This window comes from Macaca thibetana, chromosome 9, assembly GCF_024542745.1.
Source record: "Macaca thibetana thibetana isolate TM-01 chromosome 9, ASM2454274v1, whole genome shotgun sequence".
NCBI classification, from domain to species: Eukaryota; Metazoa; Chordata; class Mammalia; order Primates; family Cercopithecidae; genus Macaca; species Macaca thibetana.
Window position 1 is genome coordinate 12,254,037 of NC_065586.1, and position 17,869 is coordinate 12,271,905.

General features: G+C 45.3%; 1 protein-coding gene across 1 annotated transcript in view; it reads right to left on the minus strand.

Moving 5' to 3' along the window:
* UPF2 (UPF2 regulator of nonsense mediated mRNA decay) overlaps window positions 1–17,869 on the minus strand; it is a 727,243-nt gene that overhangs the window by 421,656 nt on the left and 287,718 nt on the right. The gene's annotated exons all lie outside the window — the stretch shown is intronic.

Below are 17,869 nucleotides of genomic sequence, written 5' to 3' on the forward strand. Positions count from 1 at the left end.
CTCTGTGCTGACAAACCGTTGTAAGTTGAAAATTCTGTTAAGTTGAAAATGCTTTTAATTAATTAATTAATTAATTAATTAATTATTTGAGACAGAGGCTCTCTCTGTCGCCCAGCTGGAGTGCATCTGCTCACTGCAACCTCTAGCTCCCGGGTTCAAGTGATTGTCCTACTTCAACCTCCTGAGTAGTTGGGATTACAGGTGTGTGTCATTACGCCTGGCTCTGGGCTGGAGTACAATGGTGCTGTCTTGGCTCACTGCAATCTCTGCCTCCCAGGTTCAAGTGATTCTCCTGCCTCAGCCTCCTGAGTAGCTGGGATTACAGGCAAGTGCCACCACCCCCAGCTAATTTTTGTATTTTTAGTAAAGACGGGGTTTCACCATGTTGGCTAGGCTGGCCTCAAACTCCTGACCTCAGGTGATCTGCCCGCCTCAGCCTCCCAAAATGCTGGGATTACATGTGTGAGCTACTGTGCGCAACCAATTTTTTTAGTTTTAGTAGAGACAGGGTTTCACCATGTTGACCAAGCTGGTCTCAAACTCCTGACCTCAAATGATCTGCCCACCCTGGCATCCCAAAGTGCTGGGATTATTAGGCGTGAGCCACCATGCCCGGCTGAAAATGCATTTAGTATAACTAATCCACCCAACATCACATCTTAGTCTGGCCTACAGTACACATGCTCAGAACACTTACATTAGCCTACACTTGGGCAAAATCATCTCACCCAAAGCTTATTTTAAAATAAAGTATTGATTTGGGAGGCCGAGGTGGGTGGATCATCTGAGGTCAGGAGTTCAAGACCATCCTGGCCAACACGGTGAAACCCCATCTCTACTAAAAATACAAAAAATTAGCTGGGCATGGTGGCACACACCTGTAATCCCAGCTACTCGGGAGGCTGAGGCAGGAGAATTGCTTGAACCCGGGAGGCAGAGGTTGCAGTGAGCTGAGATCGTGCCATTTCACTCAAGCCTGGGCAACAGAGCAAGACTCCCTCTCAAAAAATAAATAGGCCTGGCACAGTGGCTCATGCCTGTAATCCCAGCACTTTGGGAGGCCAAGATGGGCAGATCATGAGGTTAAGAATTTGAGACTAGCCTGACCAATATGGTGAAACCCCGTCTCTACTAAAAATACAAATATTAGCTGGGTGTGGTGGTGCACGCCTGTAGTCCTGGCTGCTCAGGAGGCTGAGGCGGGAGAATCCCTTGAACCAAGGAGGTGAAGATTGCAGCGAGCCGAGATCGCACCACTGCACTCCAGCTTGGGCAAAAAGAGCGAAACTCTGTCTCAAGAAGGAAAGAAAGAAAGGAAAGAAAAAAAAGGAAAAGAAAGGAAGGAAGGAAGGAAGGAAGAAAGGAAGGAAGGAAGGAAGGAAGGAAGGAAGGAAGGAAGGAAGGAAGGAAGGAAGGAAGGAAGGAAGGAAGGAAGGAAGGAAGGAGGGAAGGAGGGGAGGGAGGGAGGGAGGGGGAAAGAGAGAGAGAGAGAAAGAAAGAAAGTGTTGAGTGTCTCATGGAATGTATTGAACACTGTACTGAAAATGAATAGCAAACATTTGTGTAGGTACTTGAAGTATAGTTTCTTTTTTTTTTTTTCCTTTCTTTTCTTTCTTTCTTTCTTTTTTTCTCTCTCTTTTTTTTTGGGACAGGATTTCACTCTGTTGCCCAGGCTAGAGTTCAGTGGTGCAATCACGGCTCATTGCAACCTCTGCCTCCCAGGCTCAAATGATTCTCCTGCCTCAGCCTCCTGAGTAGCTGGGACTACAAGCGCTCACCAACATGTCTGACTAAGTTTTGTATTTTTAGTAGAGACAGTGTTTTGCCATGTTACCCAGGCTGGTCTTGAACTCCTGGGCTCAATCGATCTGCCTGCGTTGGCCTCTCAAAGTGCTGTGATTACAGGCATGAGCCACCACACCCGGCCTAAAGGTAGTTTCTACTAAATGCACATTACTTTCACATCATCATAAAGCTGAAAAATTATAAGTTAGGCCGGGCGCGGTGGCTCATGTCTGTAATCCCAGCACTTTGGGAGGCCGAGGTGGGCGGGTCACCTGAGGGCAGGAGTTCATGACCAGCCTGGCCAAAGTGGTGAAACCCTGTCTCTACTAAAAATGCAGAAATTAGCTGGGCATGGTGGCATGCATCTGTAATCCCAGCTACTCAGGAGGCTGAGGCAGGAGAGGAGGCTGAGGCATACAGAGGAGACTTTAGCTCAGCTTTTATATCTATAAAATAGAGTTTTACGGCTGGGCGTGGTGGCTCTTGTCTGTAATCACAGCATTTTGGGAGGCTGAGGTGGGTGGATCTGAGTTCAGGAGTTTGAAACTAGCCTGCCCAACATGGCAAAACCCCATCTGTACTAAAAAGTACAAAAATTAACTGGATGGAGTCTGCAGTGAGCTGAGATCGCGCATTGCACTCCGGCCTGAAGGACAGAATGAGACATTATCTCAAAAAAAAAAAAAAAATTGAGATAAAATCTCCCCTATATGTAAGGATATCAATTGAAATTAGCAACCAAAACCAAAATTGGTATATTTTGTTTTTCTGAGTGTACACAAATAGGTGTATTTTTATGGGTATATTAGCAACCAAAGCCAAAATTGGTGTATTTTGTTTTTCTGAGTGTACAAAACGTGGGTTGGAAAATAAAAGATGTGAAACTACCCTTGGCTAGCATCCATCTGCCCCTTCTCTCAACCATGCGTCATTTGTCACTTGCAGGGAAGGTGGAGGGAAGGACGAGACGGCAGATGGAGGAAGACAGGACTCAGAAACCCTCGTTTCTTCTGGTTTGCTTCTGACTTGAACTGAAGCTCGTGCCTCCGTGAACCTGGGAACCTTTTGATTTCTGGAAGGAGCTGCGTGCAGAAGGTCTGACTGCATCAAATTAAAACTTTGGGTTTTAGGTAGGCACAGCCACAAAAAAGTTGAAGCTGGCATGTCTTGTCCAAGGCTACCTATCATGACAGAAATAGAAGTGGATCTCTGGCCTGGCCGTCTGGGACTGCGATGTCTCACTGTGGGGCCTGCCTGGAACTGAAGGTTTCCCATGAGTCATAGACTTCCCTGGTGCAGGGCAGCAACCCAGGGGCTTGGTAACTGGGTTGAGGGAAAGAGAGAAGTTTTTGTTTATGATCTCATTCCAATCAGAATGTGTCCAGACGCCCAAATATTTGATTTGAGCCTGGTTGCTAAGAGACCTCCCACTGGGACCCAGCTGCCTGCGGGCAGGAGGGCGGTATTGGCATCATTTCAGATTTCTGCCAATTTATTTTGAAACCAGAAAACCTAGAACCTCGGCCTCCTCAAGGCAACCAGGGGGAGAGGAGAGATCTGAGTCAGCCGAACTACAGGGAGAAAACCCCCGCTAACCTTCTGCCAGGGAGTTGTAGGAAGGTTCGGGATAGAACAGAATGATGACATTGTGCTTGTTTACTTCATGGGAAATAGGCTGGTAGGGTAATGAAGAAGAAATTGGAGCTCTGTGCTTAGAAATGCAAGTGTCATCTTGAAGAAACCTCAGGGATTCCAGAACAATGCTGGATTTCCGGGTAATAATTGGGCGTCATGAAGGCTGCCCTGATCGGATCTACACACCCAGCGTCTTGGGTTTTAATTGCCTGGTGACTTAAATGCCTTGGGGAAATGGCATGAGTAACATGGTCCTAGGTAAGCGTGTGCGGGGTCGGTGCACACGGGAGAGGTGGGGAAACCTGCTTCTGGCTTCTCTCCTTTCTCAGCAGAAGGCAGACAGCTAAGGGAAAAGGCTTCGCATCTGTACTGGTATCAAGGAATCCTGGGCGTTCCCACGCTAGTAGCAGCAGAACAGAACCTCTAGATGTGATCTCTGTCCCCAGTGCCATTCTCAGGACCAAGCAGTGATAAATACAGACCTAGAAATTTTACAAGGTTTTTTTTTTTTTTTTTTGTCGTTGCCCAGGTTGGAGTGCAGTGGTGCGATCTTGCCTCACTGCAACCTCCAACTCCCGGATTCAAGTGATTCTCGTGCCTCAGCCTCCTATGTAGCTGGGACTGCAGGTGCGTGCCACCACACCTGGCTAGTTTTTGTATTTTTAGTAGACGGGGTTTCACCATGTTGGCCAGGCTGGTCTCGAACTCCTGACCTCAGGGCAGGAGAAATTGGATGTCCCAGCTCAAACAATCAGGCAGGAAGGGGAAAAGGAGCAAATTCCTTTTTCCTCCATCTGTTCGCTCTATTCAGGCCCTCAGTGGATTGGTCAATGCCCTCCCACACTGGGGAGGGTTTTCTACTTCACCGGGACCCCGTGGTGCCGTCAGGTTGACACATGAAATGAACCATCACAGTCTTCATCTCAGTGACATTCTCTGAAGAAGGACAGCACAGTGGGTTTTGCTTTCAGATGGAAACTTACTGCAGGATCCACTATTTTCTGATGAGCCATGTGATCTTGGGCAAGTTCTGATGCCTCAGTTTCCCCATCTGTCAAAAGCTATCTTGATACAGATTGTTAGACCATACAGACATATGCACTCATATGTTCATTGCAGCACTATTCACAAAAGCAAAGACATGGAATCAACCTAGATGCCCATCAATGGCGGATTGGATAAAGAAAATCTGGAACATACACACCATGGAATATCATGCAGCCTTAAAAAGAACAAAATCATGTCCTTCGCGCAACATGAATAGAGCTGGAGGCCATTATTCTAAGTTAATAACACAGCAACAGAAAACCAAATCCTGATCGGGCACGGTGGCTCACGCCTGTAATCCCAACATTTTGGGAGGCTGAGGTAGGTGGATCATTTGAAGTCAGGAGTTCAAGACCAGCCTGGCCAACATAGCAAAACCCCATCTCTACTAAAAATATAAAAATTAGTCGGGTTTAGTGGTGCACACCTGTAATACCAGCTACTCAGGAGGCTGAGGCAGGAGGATTGCTTGAACCTGCGAAGTGGAAGTTGCAGTAAGCTGAGATGTCACCACTGCACTCTAGCCTGAGCCACAGAGTGAGACTCTGTCTCAAAAAAAAAAAAAAAAAAAAAAAAAAGTACTGTATGTTCTCACTCATAAGTGGGAGCTAAACATTGAGTACAGATGGATATAAAGAGAACAACAGACAGCAGGGCCCACTGGAGGGTGGAGGGTAGGCAGAGGGTGAAGATTAAAAAACTACCTATCAGGCCGGCATGGTGGTTCACACCTATAATCCCAGCACATTGGGAGGCCAAGGTGGGAGGATCATTTGAGGCCAGGGATTCGAGACCAGCCTGGCCAACATGGCAAAACTCTATCTCTACTAAAAAAAAAATACAAAAATTAGGCCGGGCATGGTGGCTCATGCTTGTAATCTCAGCACTTTGGGAATCCGAGGTGGGCAGATCACAAGGTCAGGAGTTTGAGACCAGCCTGACCAACATGGTGAAACCCTGTCTGTACTAAAAATATAAAAATGAGCGGGGTGTGGTGGCGGGTGCCTATAATCTCAGCTACTTAGGAGGCTGAGGCAGGAGAATCGCTTGAACCCAGGAGTCAGAGGTTGCAGTGAGACGAGATTGCACCACTGCACTCCAGCCTGAGTGACAGAATGAGACTCCATCTAAAAAAAAAAAAAGTTAGCTGGGCATGGTGTTGCATGCCTGTAATCCCAGCTACTTGGGAGGCCGAGGCAGGAGAATTGCTTGAACCTGGGAGGCAGAGGTTGCAGTGAGCTGAGATCGTGCCACCGCACTCCAGCCTGGGTGCCAGAATGAGACTCTGTCTCAACCAACAACAACAGCAACTAAAAAAAACTACCTATCAGTTATTATGCTGATTGCCTGGGTGACAAAATTATCTGTACACCAAACCCCTAGAACATGCAACTTAGCCATGTGACACACCTGCACATGTACCACCTGAGCCTAAAAGTTGGAAAGAAAAAGTCCAAGCTATCCTGAAAGAAGTATTTGTTGTGTTTGAAAAGGATGGGTAGTAGTTTGGCGCTTGGGAAAAAAAAAAAATCAATGGAGAACTGGAGGGAGTTTTAAATTAAATATGGAAATAGGAGACAGAGGGACAGGGCCTGGGTCCAGCACCATGTGGGCCACACAGGAACTAGTTTGTAAATCCCTCTGGAATGACTTTATTTGTTTGTTGTTGTTGTTGTTGTTTGTTTGAGAGGGAGTCTTGCTCTGTTGCCCAGGCTGGAGTGCAGTGGCGTGACCTTGGCTCACTGCAACCAACCTCTGCTTCCTGTTGTCCAAGCACTTCTCCTGTCTCAGTCTATCAAGTAGCTGGGATTACAGGCGCATGTCACCATGCCTGGCTAATTTTTTTGTATTTTTAGCAGAGACGGGGTTTCACCATATTGTTCAGGCTGGTCTCGAACTCCTGACCTCAGGTGATCCACCTGCCTTGGCCTCCCAAAGTGCTGGGATTACAGGCATGAGCCACCGCGTCTGGCCTGGATTGACTTTGAAGGCCTCAAATCAAGTTTGCTTGACTGGAAAAGAAGACGAGAAAGGAGATGCATGCACAGTTCCATGAGCAGGGAAGTCTGGAAGCCTTCCCATTCAAAATGAAGAGTTTGAATGTAATACGGAAGGTAATGGAGATTCACCAATGCAGCGCCCAGCTGAGTCTCGTGGTTCCGGAGAGAACCATGCTCTATCAACAGGCTCTATCATTTCCATCTTGCAGACCGGCGAAAGATACCCTCAACAAGTAGAATATACTTACATCCAGGGAGAATGCCCTTCAATAAATAAGCTTTTGTTGGTGAAGTCTGTGTGCCAAGAAACTCTGCAAGACATATTTAAATTTGTTACCCAGTCTTTGGTTAAATAGACTATGTCATCCAAGGTACCAATGACTTGCTTCCACCAAGAAAGCTATGATGTCAGTGGTGTGGCATGATGATGTCATCATGGGATGCCTTAGACTCCAGACCAGACCAAGAGAGAGAGTCTGTTGTCGTGAATGCAGATATCCTTGCTAATGAGGAACGTTGGCAGGGAGGAGAAGGCCACTCCAAATAAGATGAATTGCGGCAGACGGAGGGCCAAATTCTGCATGGAGATCTTGAATATTCCGCAGGCTGTTCAGCCAAAATCTGTCTCTTAGTTTTTCAGTAATGATAGATGACAAAGCCTGGGGTAAAAATAAATCCACTTGCATGTTAGTCGTTTCTGGCTGGTTCAGCGGGAAACAGCATCGTTAACCTTCAGCGGACTGGGGGATGCTGGAGGTCTGGAAGCTGGGGCCTCTTTAGGGGGAATGGCTGGGGAAGGCCGAGGGGCTACAGAGTCACCCTGGGCTAAGTTCCTCCTCACTGTTTTCTTAGTTACTGTGTAAACGTAATTCGGAGAAAGGCTTTTGTCCAGGCTGGTAATTGAAGCAGCTTTCTTAAATCTGTCAGTTTAAGGCCAGCGATCGCGTTAGGTCGGGTCCCTACATCTCATTTCCAGTGCAGTTGTCATCCAGGCACCCCACAGACTGGTTTATGTCCATCTGAGGCGTGAGCAGTGGAAAAAGGAGTTGGACCTGGAATGCTGAGGGGCCCTTAGCTTTTGCCCTGTAACATTTTGGATGGGTATTTTCCCTTTACCCCTCCTCCTTTTTCAGAAACACTTGGAGAAGTAGAAAACCCACAGTGGCCCACTAGTGGCAATATCTTAAAAAAAAAAATTAGGCCGGGCGCGGTGGCTCAAGCCTGTAATCCCAGCACTTTGGGAGGCCGAGACGGGCAAATCATGAGGTCAGGAGATCGAGACCATCCTGGTTAACACGGTGAAACCTCGTCTCTACTAAAAATACAAAAAAAAAAACTAGCCGGGCGAGGTGGCGGGCGCCTGTAGTCCTAGCTACTCGGGAGACTGAGGCAGGAGAATGGCGTAAACCTGGGAGGCGGAGCTTGCAGTGAGCTGAGATCCGGCCACTGTACTCCAACCTGGGCGGCAGAGCGAGACTCCGTCTCAAAAAAAAAAAAAAAAAAAAAAAAAAAAAAAAAAAAAAAAAAAAATTAAAGAGCTACAAGTCATTCACCTTTATAAAATATTGGTCTTTACTTATAGGTCTATAATTTATGTTCTTCTTATTATTTTTTGAGACAGGGTCTCACTCTGTCACCCAGGCTGGAATGCACTGGTGCGATCTGTCAGCTCACTGCAACCTCTGTTTCCTGGGTTCAAGCAATTCTCCTGCCTCAGCCTCCTAAGTAGCTGGGACTACAGGCACCCGCCACCATGCCCGGCTAATTTTTGTATTTTTAGTAGAGTTGGAGTTTTGCCATGTTGGCCAGGCTGGTCTCAAACTCCTGACCTCAGGTGATCCACGCACCACAGTCTCTCAAAGTGCTGGGATTACAGGTGTGAGCCATTGTGCCCGGCCGGGTCAATAGTTTAAATAAGAAAACTGCTATATGTTTCTGGTGTTAAAGTCCAAAAGTTTGGGTTTAGAAGAGTTAATGTCTACAGTTCCAAGGCATTCATAGGGAATAACATATTGGCAGCATCTTGCTAATTAATAGATTTTCTTCAGCTGGAAAACCCCTGCCAGAAACAAGAATCTTATGATAGTCCAAGATTATTTACATCTCATATAAAATGTGCCCATCTAGTGGAAGTGTTGTGGGTGGATGTGTTTTTAGTAGGATATTTTTTCCTTTGAAACCATTCATTTTATAATCCAGGCAAAGAACAAAGAGCCAGATGTGACAGCTATTTAAAAAAAAAAAAAAGCATCCTATTAATACCTTATGTTGATCTGCTGTCTTTCTTCTAAGAAGTCCAAAGTGCTTTGCAGATGCTATCTCATCCCTCTCTGATGTTATCACCATCTGAAGAAAGGGCTGGAAAATGCCTGAAGTCAGGGAGTATGTTAGACGTCAGATGAGACCTTGGTTCTTTCATTCTGCACAATGCCTTGCTCTAGTTTGTACTCTATATACAGTGCACCATAGCATCTTGGGACATAGCAAGATGCCTTTCACCTAAGTCATGCTAAAAAAAAAAAAAAAAAAAAAACAAAGAAAAAACAAGAAAACAGAAAATCCCTCTTTTGCACCCACTTAGTTGTTTCACCATAGCCCTAAGGCAAAAGCCTGAACAAGCAAACAGCTCTCACCAGACTGATTGAGGAAGCCAAATACTTGTTGGTCTGTTTTCTGCATGAGGCTGTCTGCAAAGTCCTTCTGCATGGTGTACCTGCCCACTCACCAGTAACGTGATTCCAGGAAAATTAGATTCCGTGATTCCACGGCTCTACTGAACTGGAGTTAAGATTGGTGAACTCACCCTGACTATCCCTGAGACTAATGCTGGGAGGAATGCCCCCATAGTAGATTGCATTTCAGAATCTTGGCTGATTAGACCATCTTTGGCAAATCCTTTGGACTTGAAGATTTCTTAATGACTAAGGATTGAAATCCATTACTAACATCCGAAGTAGGAAGGGAGGCAACTCTGCAATTTTCTCTTGAGCTATGGGGCTGAATTCCTTCACAGGTTTGCAGAGTTCTACTGTGGCTAAGGCTGTGCCCCGTGGGGATTAGAAAATCAATCCACTACAAGCTGATATGTTTCCTATAGGCAACAGAGCCATTGCTGAAATGGAGGGCAGGGTGTTGCTATGTTTTCAACCCTGATTATTACACTCACTGAAGCACTTAACAATAATTTTGGTCCAAAGGAAGGACACCCGAGGCCTTTCACCAATAGATCCTTCCCGTTTTCTCCAACTCCATTGGCTGCTGCCCCTCCAGGCTCACTGCACTGTAACCCTGGTACACGCACCACCACCTCCTGAACACAGAGTTTTAGGTGACGTATTTGTGGGAGTCGTTAGTGCTGTTTGCCAAAGATTTCTGGCTTTCCACCTTCTGGGTATGTGATGGGATTGCACTTCCGTGCCCCTTTGAGTGCAGCTGGCCAACAACTTGTGAGAGGACGTGATGGATATTACTTCCGGAACAGGGCCAGTTCAAGTCCTGGATCGAGTTCCTGCCATAGCGACTAGCAGAATTCAAGAGGGCGGCTGCTCTGCCTGCATCTGCCCAACCCATTTTTGATGGCAGTGAGAAACAAATCTTTGGTAGTATAAGCGACTAAGATTTGGTGATTGGAACCAAACCTAGACTATGGTGATGGGTGGACCTTTCTTTGATCTTTATGTCTTTGCACTTGCTTTTTCTTGTGTTTGAAATCCACACCCTCCCTTCTGTGCTTGGCAAATGCTTACTGATCCTTCCAATTTACAAGTAATTTTTTTTTTTTTTTTCTGTGAAGCCTCTTCTGACACCTCCAGGAAGTCGGCCATCTCTAATCTGTGCTTCCCCAAGAATCTCCGTGCAAACCTCCATCATTACCTTAATCGCATTTTATTCTTGCTGTCTACTTACAGGTCTATGTTCCTTTTTCAGATGTTAACATCTTGGGGGCAGATGTTAACATCTTGTGCTTCATTCATTTTTCTGTCCACAGTGTCTACTTCAAGTACAAGCGAAAAAAAGCCTGAGAGAGAAATCAAGGCACTCCAGCAGTTTGGGGGATGCAGGTAAGGTCAGCCCACAGAGTTAGAATTCATAGTCTCAATGACCTCGGATATACCAGCTCGGTAATTTACCACATATTTGAAGATATTTGTTAAAAGATTGGTTTCTCTCCTTGCTATAGCATTATCTGTCTATAGTTCAAATAGTTCAAACTAAACTAAGAACATCTTACAATCAGCCTCCCCTCTCCTAACAATGGCACCTTTTTATAGAAAAAAATTAAAAAAAGAGAGATCTCGGATTTTGGAGAAAACATTCCTGGGCAGTTTTCTTGGGGCCACCTGGTCGTTTAGGTCTGGCTCTGCTTATGTGAGGAAGCACACTTGTTGATTTAATGCCCCAGGTTTTTATAAATGCACTTACACACATCATGACATGCACCTCCCTCAGTTGTTTGAAATATACTATTAAGATGCGATGTAAATTGATAAGATTCTGTTTCAATGTCTGCTGTAGATAAAGTAAAATTCAGTTCAGGGTAGAAAATTAGGGGAGATCCTATTTTTGTTTAGGGCCCATTCCTCACATAAGAGGCAGCATATTTACTGTTGTAGTGTCCTGAATTTTATAAATGCATCTGTGCATATCATGAAATTTGTCTCATTGAGTTGTTAAGAATAGACTCTTAATTCTAATATGAACTGACAAGATTGTGTTTCAATGCGAGTAGTAAAATGTAGGTCTAGGAGAAAGTCTGAACTATTTTCAGGCCTAACGTAGACAGATAGAGGTTAATGTCTTCCACTTAAATATCCAATGGGGTGTGTTCATTTAAAAGTTCCGTGAGGTCTGAGAAAATGAAATGAGAAAAATGATTTGGTTAAGAAAAATATATACATTTGGGGATTTTTTTAAAGAAGTCATTTGATTCTCTTATTTTGGTTTTGAACAACACTCCTCTTTCTTCATTAAAAATGATTTGTACGGTCAAGCATGGTGGCTCATGCCTGTAATCCCAGCACTTTGGGAGCTCGAGGTGAGTGGATCGCATGAGATTAGGAGTTCGAGACCAGCCTGGCCAACATGGTGAAAACCCGTCTCTACTAAAAATATAAAAAATTAGCTGGGCGTGGTGGCAGGCGCCTGTAATCCCAGCTACTTGGGAGGCTGAGGCAGGAAGAATCGCTTGAACCCAGTAGGAGGAGGTTGCGGGGACCCAGGCTGGGCCAGGCTGCTTGGGTTTTAATTACTCATGCAGAGTAACCTAGGGTATATTACTTAACTTTTCCAAATCCCACTATAAATGGGACCGATGATATTATCTACCTCATAGGATTAATGTAACGATTAGTAAGTAAAAATGGGCTGGGTGAGGTGGCTCACATCTGTAATCGTAGCACTTTGGGAGGCTGAGGCAGGAGGATTGCTTGAGGCCAGGAGTTTGAAGTTACAGTGAGCTATGATTATGCCACTGATTTTTTTTCACCAATATATGTGACTCATTTTTTTTTTCCCTGAGAAAACGGAAGGATTATTTCTTTGGAGATAAGTAGTTTTACTAGGACATGTCTTGATATTAACCATCCATGTATTTGCTGATACATAATGTGTCTCTTCAGTCTGTGGATTTAAGCCTTTATTTCTGGAAGGTTTTCTTGAATAACATCTTTAAATACGTTTTTATTGCATTATTTCAGTTTCTTCATAAGGGATCCCATTTGTGGATAAATTGAGCTTCCTATGTGTTTCATATAATTTTCTAGTTAATCTTGCTCATTCCCATCTTATTTTCACCTCATTCTTGATTTGTGTTCTCTATCCCTTTTGAGTTTTTTTTTTTCAGCAATTCTCCTTTTGCCCTTTTGCCATTTCCAATGTAGTGTTTATATCTATAGTATTTTATTTCTTGCCACTTTTTTTTTTTACTTGCTCTCTCACTGAGGCTGGAGTGTAGTGGCATGTTCATAGCTCACTGCAGCCTTGACTTTCTGGGCTCAAGCAAGCCTCCCAGCTCAGCCTCCCAAGTAGCTGGGACCACAGGCATGTGTCACCACATTTGGCTAATTTTTAAAACGTTTTGTAGGGATGGGGTCTTACTATGTTACCCAGGCTAGTCTTGAACTCTTGGGCTCAAGCAATCTTCCCATCTTGGTCTCTCAAAGTGCTAGGATGACAGGCATGAATGAGCCACTGCACCTGGCTCCTTCTCCTCCTCCTTCTCCTTCTCCTTCTCCTCCTTCTCCTTCTTCTTCTTCTCCTTCTTCTCCTTCTCCTCCTCCTCCTCCTCCTCCTTCTCCTCCTTCTCCTCCTTCTCCTCCTTCTCTTCTCCTTCTTCTCCTTTCTTCCTCCTCCTCCTCCTCCTCCCTCCTCCTTCTTCTTCTTCTTCTTCTTCTTCTTCTTCTTCTTCTTCTTCTTCTTCTTCTTCCTCTTCCTCCTCCTCCTCTCTTCTTCTTCTTGTTCTTCTTCTTCTTCTTCTTCCTCCTCCTCCTCTTCTTCTTCTTGTTCTTCTTCTTCTTCTTCCTCTTCCTCCTCCTCCTCTTCTTCTTCTTCTTGTTTCTTCTTCTTCCTCTTCCTCCTCCTCCTCTTCTTCTTCTTCTTCTTCTTGTTCTTCTTCTTCTTCTTCCTCTTCCTCCTCCTCCTCTTCTTCTTCTTCTTGTTCTTCTTCTTCTTCTTCTTCTCTTCCTCCTCCTCCTCCTCTTCTTCTTCTTGTTCTTCTTCTTCTTCTTTCTCTTCCTCCTCCTCCTCTTCTTCTTCTTCTTCTTCTTCTTGTTCTTCTTTTTTTTTTTTTGAGATTGTCACTCTGTCTGTCACTCCATTGCCTAGGCTGGAATGCAGTGGCATGATCTTGGCTCACTGCAACCTCCACCTCTTGGGATCAAGCGATTCTCCTGCCTCAGCCTCCCTAGTAACTGGGATTACAGGCGTCTGCCACACGCCCTGCTAACTTTTGTATTTTTAGTAGAGACACGGTTTTACCATGTTGGCCAGGCTGGTCTCGAACTCCTGACCTCAGGCCATCTGCCCGCCTCGGACTCCCAAAGTGCTGGGAATACAGGCATGAGCCACCATGCCCGGCCCTTGCTTCTTTCTTGAGCAACTCCAGCTCATGTTCGAATTCTTTCTATTGCTTTGCCCTATCTTCCCTGAGCAACTGCATCTTTGCTTTAAATTCAGTATTTTAAGTTAAAATAAATTATCACATGTTTGAACACAAATTTTATCTATTCTCTAGCGAAGTTTTTCTTGTGTTGATTCTCCACTGCTATTTGTTTTTTTTTGTTTGTTTTTTTTTTTTACAAGGCCTGCATTGCCAGAGCTCCCCCGCCCTTTTTTTTTTTTTTTTTTTTTTTTTTTTAATTCCTCAATTGGAGGAATTTCATAAAGATTGTGTGCTGGTCCCTCCTTGATTTTTCATCATCTTTGAACTAGATGCGCTCTTGCATGAACAGCTACTTTGAAGAGGTTCATGCTAGGGAGCGGGCCCTGGACATCTAGGCTGGCTGGAATTCTGCTTGGGTCATGCTCAGTTTTCTTATCACCCAGGTCAGAAGATTCCTTTAGTCTTTACCTCTTCCAAAAGAAATCTGAAAACTACAATGCTGAGTTCTTTGTCTTCCTGTTGCCTCATGGACAGACTGCTTTTTGCAAAGGTGGCAGTTTTGTGTGATTCCTTATTTAGTTTTGTGTTTCCTTGGTGTAGATTCTAGTGCACACCATCAACAACTTACATTAACCAGCAGTATATAAGAAATGAGCTCCAGTCACTCTCTACTATTTCTAGGAACTAAGGACACAATTTAAGATGCTAACAGTTTTTACAGCATTTGTGAGAAGAGCCCCACCCACCTCTAACTTAAGAGTGTTGTCAAACAATATACTTAATGGAGAGGATAATGCCCAACTTTTTATTTTATTTTATTTTATTTTATTTTATTTTATTTTATTTTATGAGACGGAGTCTCCCTCTGTCGTCCAGGCTGGAGTGCAGTGGCGTGATCTTGGCTTACTGCAACCTCCACCTCCCAGGTTTAGGTGATTCTCGTGCCTCAGCCTCCCGAGTAGCTGGGACTACAGGCATATGCCACCATGCCCGGCTAATTTATTTATTTATTTTTTTGAGATGGAGTCTCACTCTGTCACCAGGTTGGAGTGCAGTGGCGCCATCTCGGCTCATTGCAATCTCTGCCTCCTGGGTTCAAGCGATTCTCCTGCCTTAGCCTCCTGAGTAGCTGGGACTACAGGTGCGTGCCACCACGCCCAGCTCTTTTGTTTTTGAGATGGAGTCTCTCGCTCTGTTGCCCAGGCTGGAGTGCAGTGGCGCGATCTCAGCTCACTGCCAGTTCTGCCTTCTAGGTTCACACCATTCTCCTGTCTCAGCCTCCTGAGTAGCTGGGACTACAGGTGCGGGCCACCATGTCTGGCTAACTTTTTTGTATTATTATTATTATTTTTTAATAGAGACGGGGTTTCACAATGTTAGCCAGGTTGGTCTCGATGTTCTGACCTCATGATCTGCCTGCCTCGGCCTCCCAAAGTGCTGGGATTACAGGCATGAGCCATCGCACCTGGCCATTTTTTTTTTTGTATTTTTAGTAGAGACGGGTTTCACCATGTTGGCCAGGCTGGTCTCGAATTCTTGAGTAGCTGGGATTACGTCTCTACTAAAAACACAAAAAATTAGCCGGGCGTAGTGGCACGCGCCCATAGTCCCAGCTACTCAGGAGGCAGAGGCAGGAGAATTGCTTGAACCCAGGAGGCTGAGGTTGTAGTGAGCCGAGATTGTGCCACTGCACTCCAGCCCGGGTGACAGAGTGATACTCCGTCTGGACAAAAAAAAAAGTTTGTGTCTTGGCCAGGTGCAGTGTCTCACCCCTGTAATCCCAGCACTTTAGGAAGTCGAGGTGGGCAGATCACTTGAGGTCGGAAGTTTGAGACCAGCCTGGCCAAAATGGAGAAACCTCACCTCTACTAAAAGTAGAAAAATCAGCCAGTTGTGGTGGTACGTGCCTGTAGTCCCAGCTACTTGGGAGGCTGAGGCAGGAGAATTGCTTGAACCTGGGTGGTGGAGGTTACAGTGAGCTGAGATCGCGCCACTGCACTCCACCCTGGCGACAGAGCAAGACTTTGTCTCAAAAAAAAAAAAAAAAAAAAAAAAAAAACAAAAAACAAAAAACAAAAAAGAAAGAAAAAAAAGAAGTGTGCTTTTTCTTGAGGACCTCATCCAACTTAGAATAGCTTGATAATGCCAAATGAACATCATTACAGAAAGTTTGGAAAAGAAATAAAGCGCCCTACAGCAGTTCCACCAGTACAACAAATACCAAACAGCAGTCTTAACTAGATTTCATTTCTCTTTTCTTTTTTTGAACAGAGTCTCACTCTGTTGCCCGGGCTGGCGTGTAGTGGCATGATCTTGGCTCACTGCAACCTCCGCCTACTGGGTTCAAGTGATTCTCCTGCCTCAGCCTCCTGAGTACCTGGGATTACAGGGGTGCACCACCACGCCCGGCTAATTTTTGTAGTTTTAGTAAAGACAGGGTTTCACCATGTTGGCCTGGCTGGTCTCAAACTCCTGACCTTAGGTGATCCGTCTGCCTCTGCCTCTCAAAGTGCTGGGATTACAGGTGTGAGCCGCCGTGTCCAGCCTCAATTTCATTTCTTTACCCATTCGACACACATTTTCAGATCAGTCAGTATGGGTGCTGGGAAACAGTGGTGAGAAAGTTAATAGGTGCCTTCCTCTCAAGGAGCTTATAGCCTGCTAAGAAAAATCACGGCCCCAGAGCCACGTGGAACTTCTCCTTTGCTTTCCCTTCATCTTTACTGTTACTGTAAAATTGCCTTCTTTTTTTCTAATGATTATTTTTATGGATTTAGGGGTACAAGTGCAGTTTTGTTACATGGATATATTGCGTAGTGGTGAGGTCTGGGCTTTTAGCTTAACTATCACCGGAATAGGGTACATCGTACCCATTAGTTAATTTCTTATCCCATCCCCTACCCCACTCCTACCCTTCCTAGTCTCCAATGTCATCATTCCACACTGTCTGTCCACATGTACACATTATTTAGCTCCCACTTCTTTCTTTTTTTTTTGAGATGGAGTCTTGCTCTGTCTCCAGGCTGGAGTGCAATGGTGCAATCTTGGCTCACTGCAACCTTCTAGGTTACAGCGATTCTGCTGCCTCAGCCTCCCAAGTAGCTGGGATGACAGGCATGTGCCACCATGCCCAGCTAATTTTTGTTTTTAGCAGTTTCACCATGTTGGCCAGACTGGTCTTGAACTCCTGACCTCAGGTGATCCACTGGCCTAGGCCTCCCAAAGTGCTGGGATTACAGGCGTGAGCCACCACCCCTGGCCTTAGCTCTCACTTCTAAGTGAGAACATGTGGTATTTGACTTTCTGAGTTATTTCACCTAAGATAATGGCCTTCAGTTCCAACCACGTTGCTGCAAAAGACATGATTTCATTCTTTTTTATGGCCAAGTAGCAGAGAATCAGCGCTTCTTTAGCTGTGGGGATAAAAGCTGAGGAGAATTGTTTCCATGAGCTCTGGAGGCTGTTCCTGAGGCCAGGGAGCAAGGGCAACACAGGAGAGAACCAGATAGGAAAGGAGGAGAAGGAAACAGAGTGGGAGGAAGGGAAGGAGAAAGAAAGGACAAGAAGATGCTGATGGTGGAGCATGGGATAAGTGTCAACTGGGATCTTAGTTGACTTATGCCCTGGTTCCCATTGTATGTATTATCTAACCTTTGGTACAAGTAAAATACACGATAGTTTTTCAAATATATTTTTTATTGAAGGGGATGCTGTTTGCCTTGGACCTTGGTAATGTGCCTCAAGTATAAGAGAGGTTCCTTAGTAATTATTCTCACCCATCCCTCTTGGAAATTGGGTTTGTGGATTTATTCTATATCTAACCCGCAAGTAAATCCTCTATTTGCTCTTCTCAGTTTGGAGAACCTTAAGCTAACCGTCTTTGAAAGACGGAAACCAGCATTGAGGTCCTAGGAATGGGGATGCCAGGGTGTCGTCTGACCTCTTTAGGGTCAGGGTAGGGGCTGAGGGAGAGCAGCTGGGCTGCCTCCACTCCAGCCAAAGTCAGAACTAGGGAGAAGGTGCTGGATGAAGTTTCCTATTTCGGGAGCATATATATATATTTTTTCCTTTTACAGTGAAATTGGAACAGTCCTGGGAAAATGGGACAGGTGTCCCCAATCAAGAGACAGAGCTGTTTACCCAACTACGAGGAGGGGCCCCGAGGGAGGGGAAGTGTTGCTATCTAAAATTTTCCGATCAAGAGGTCGCCCCTGCAGGTTGGGGACCAGGGAACTGGAGCACGTGGGCTGCCCTCTGACAGGTGGACACCAGAAGTGGGGTGGGCAGGCCAAAGTACAGCGGG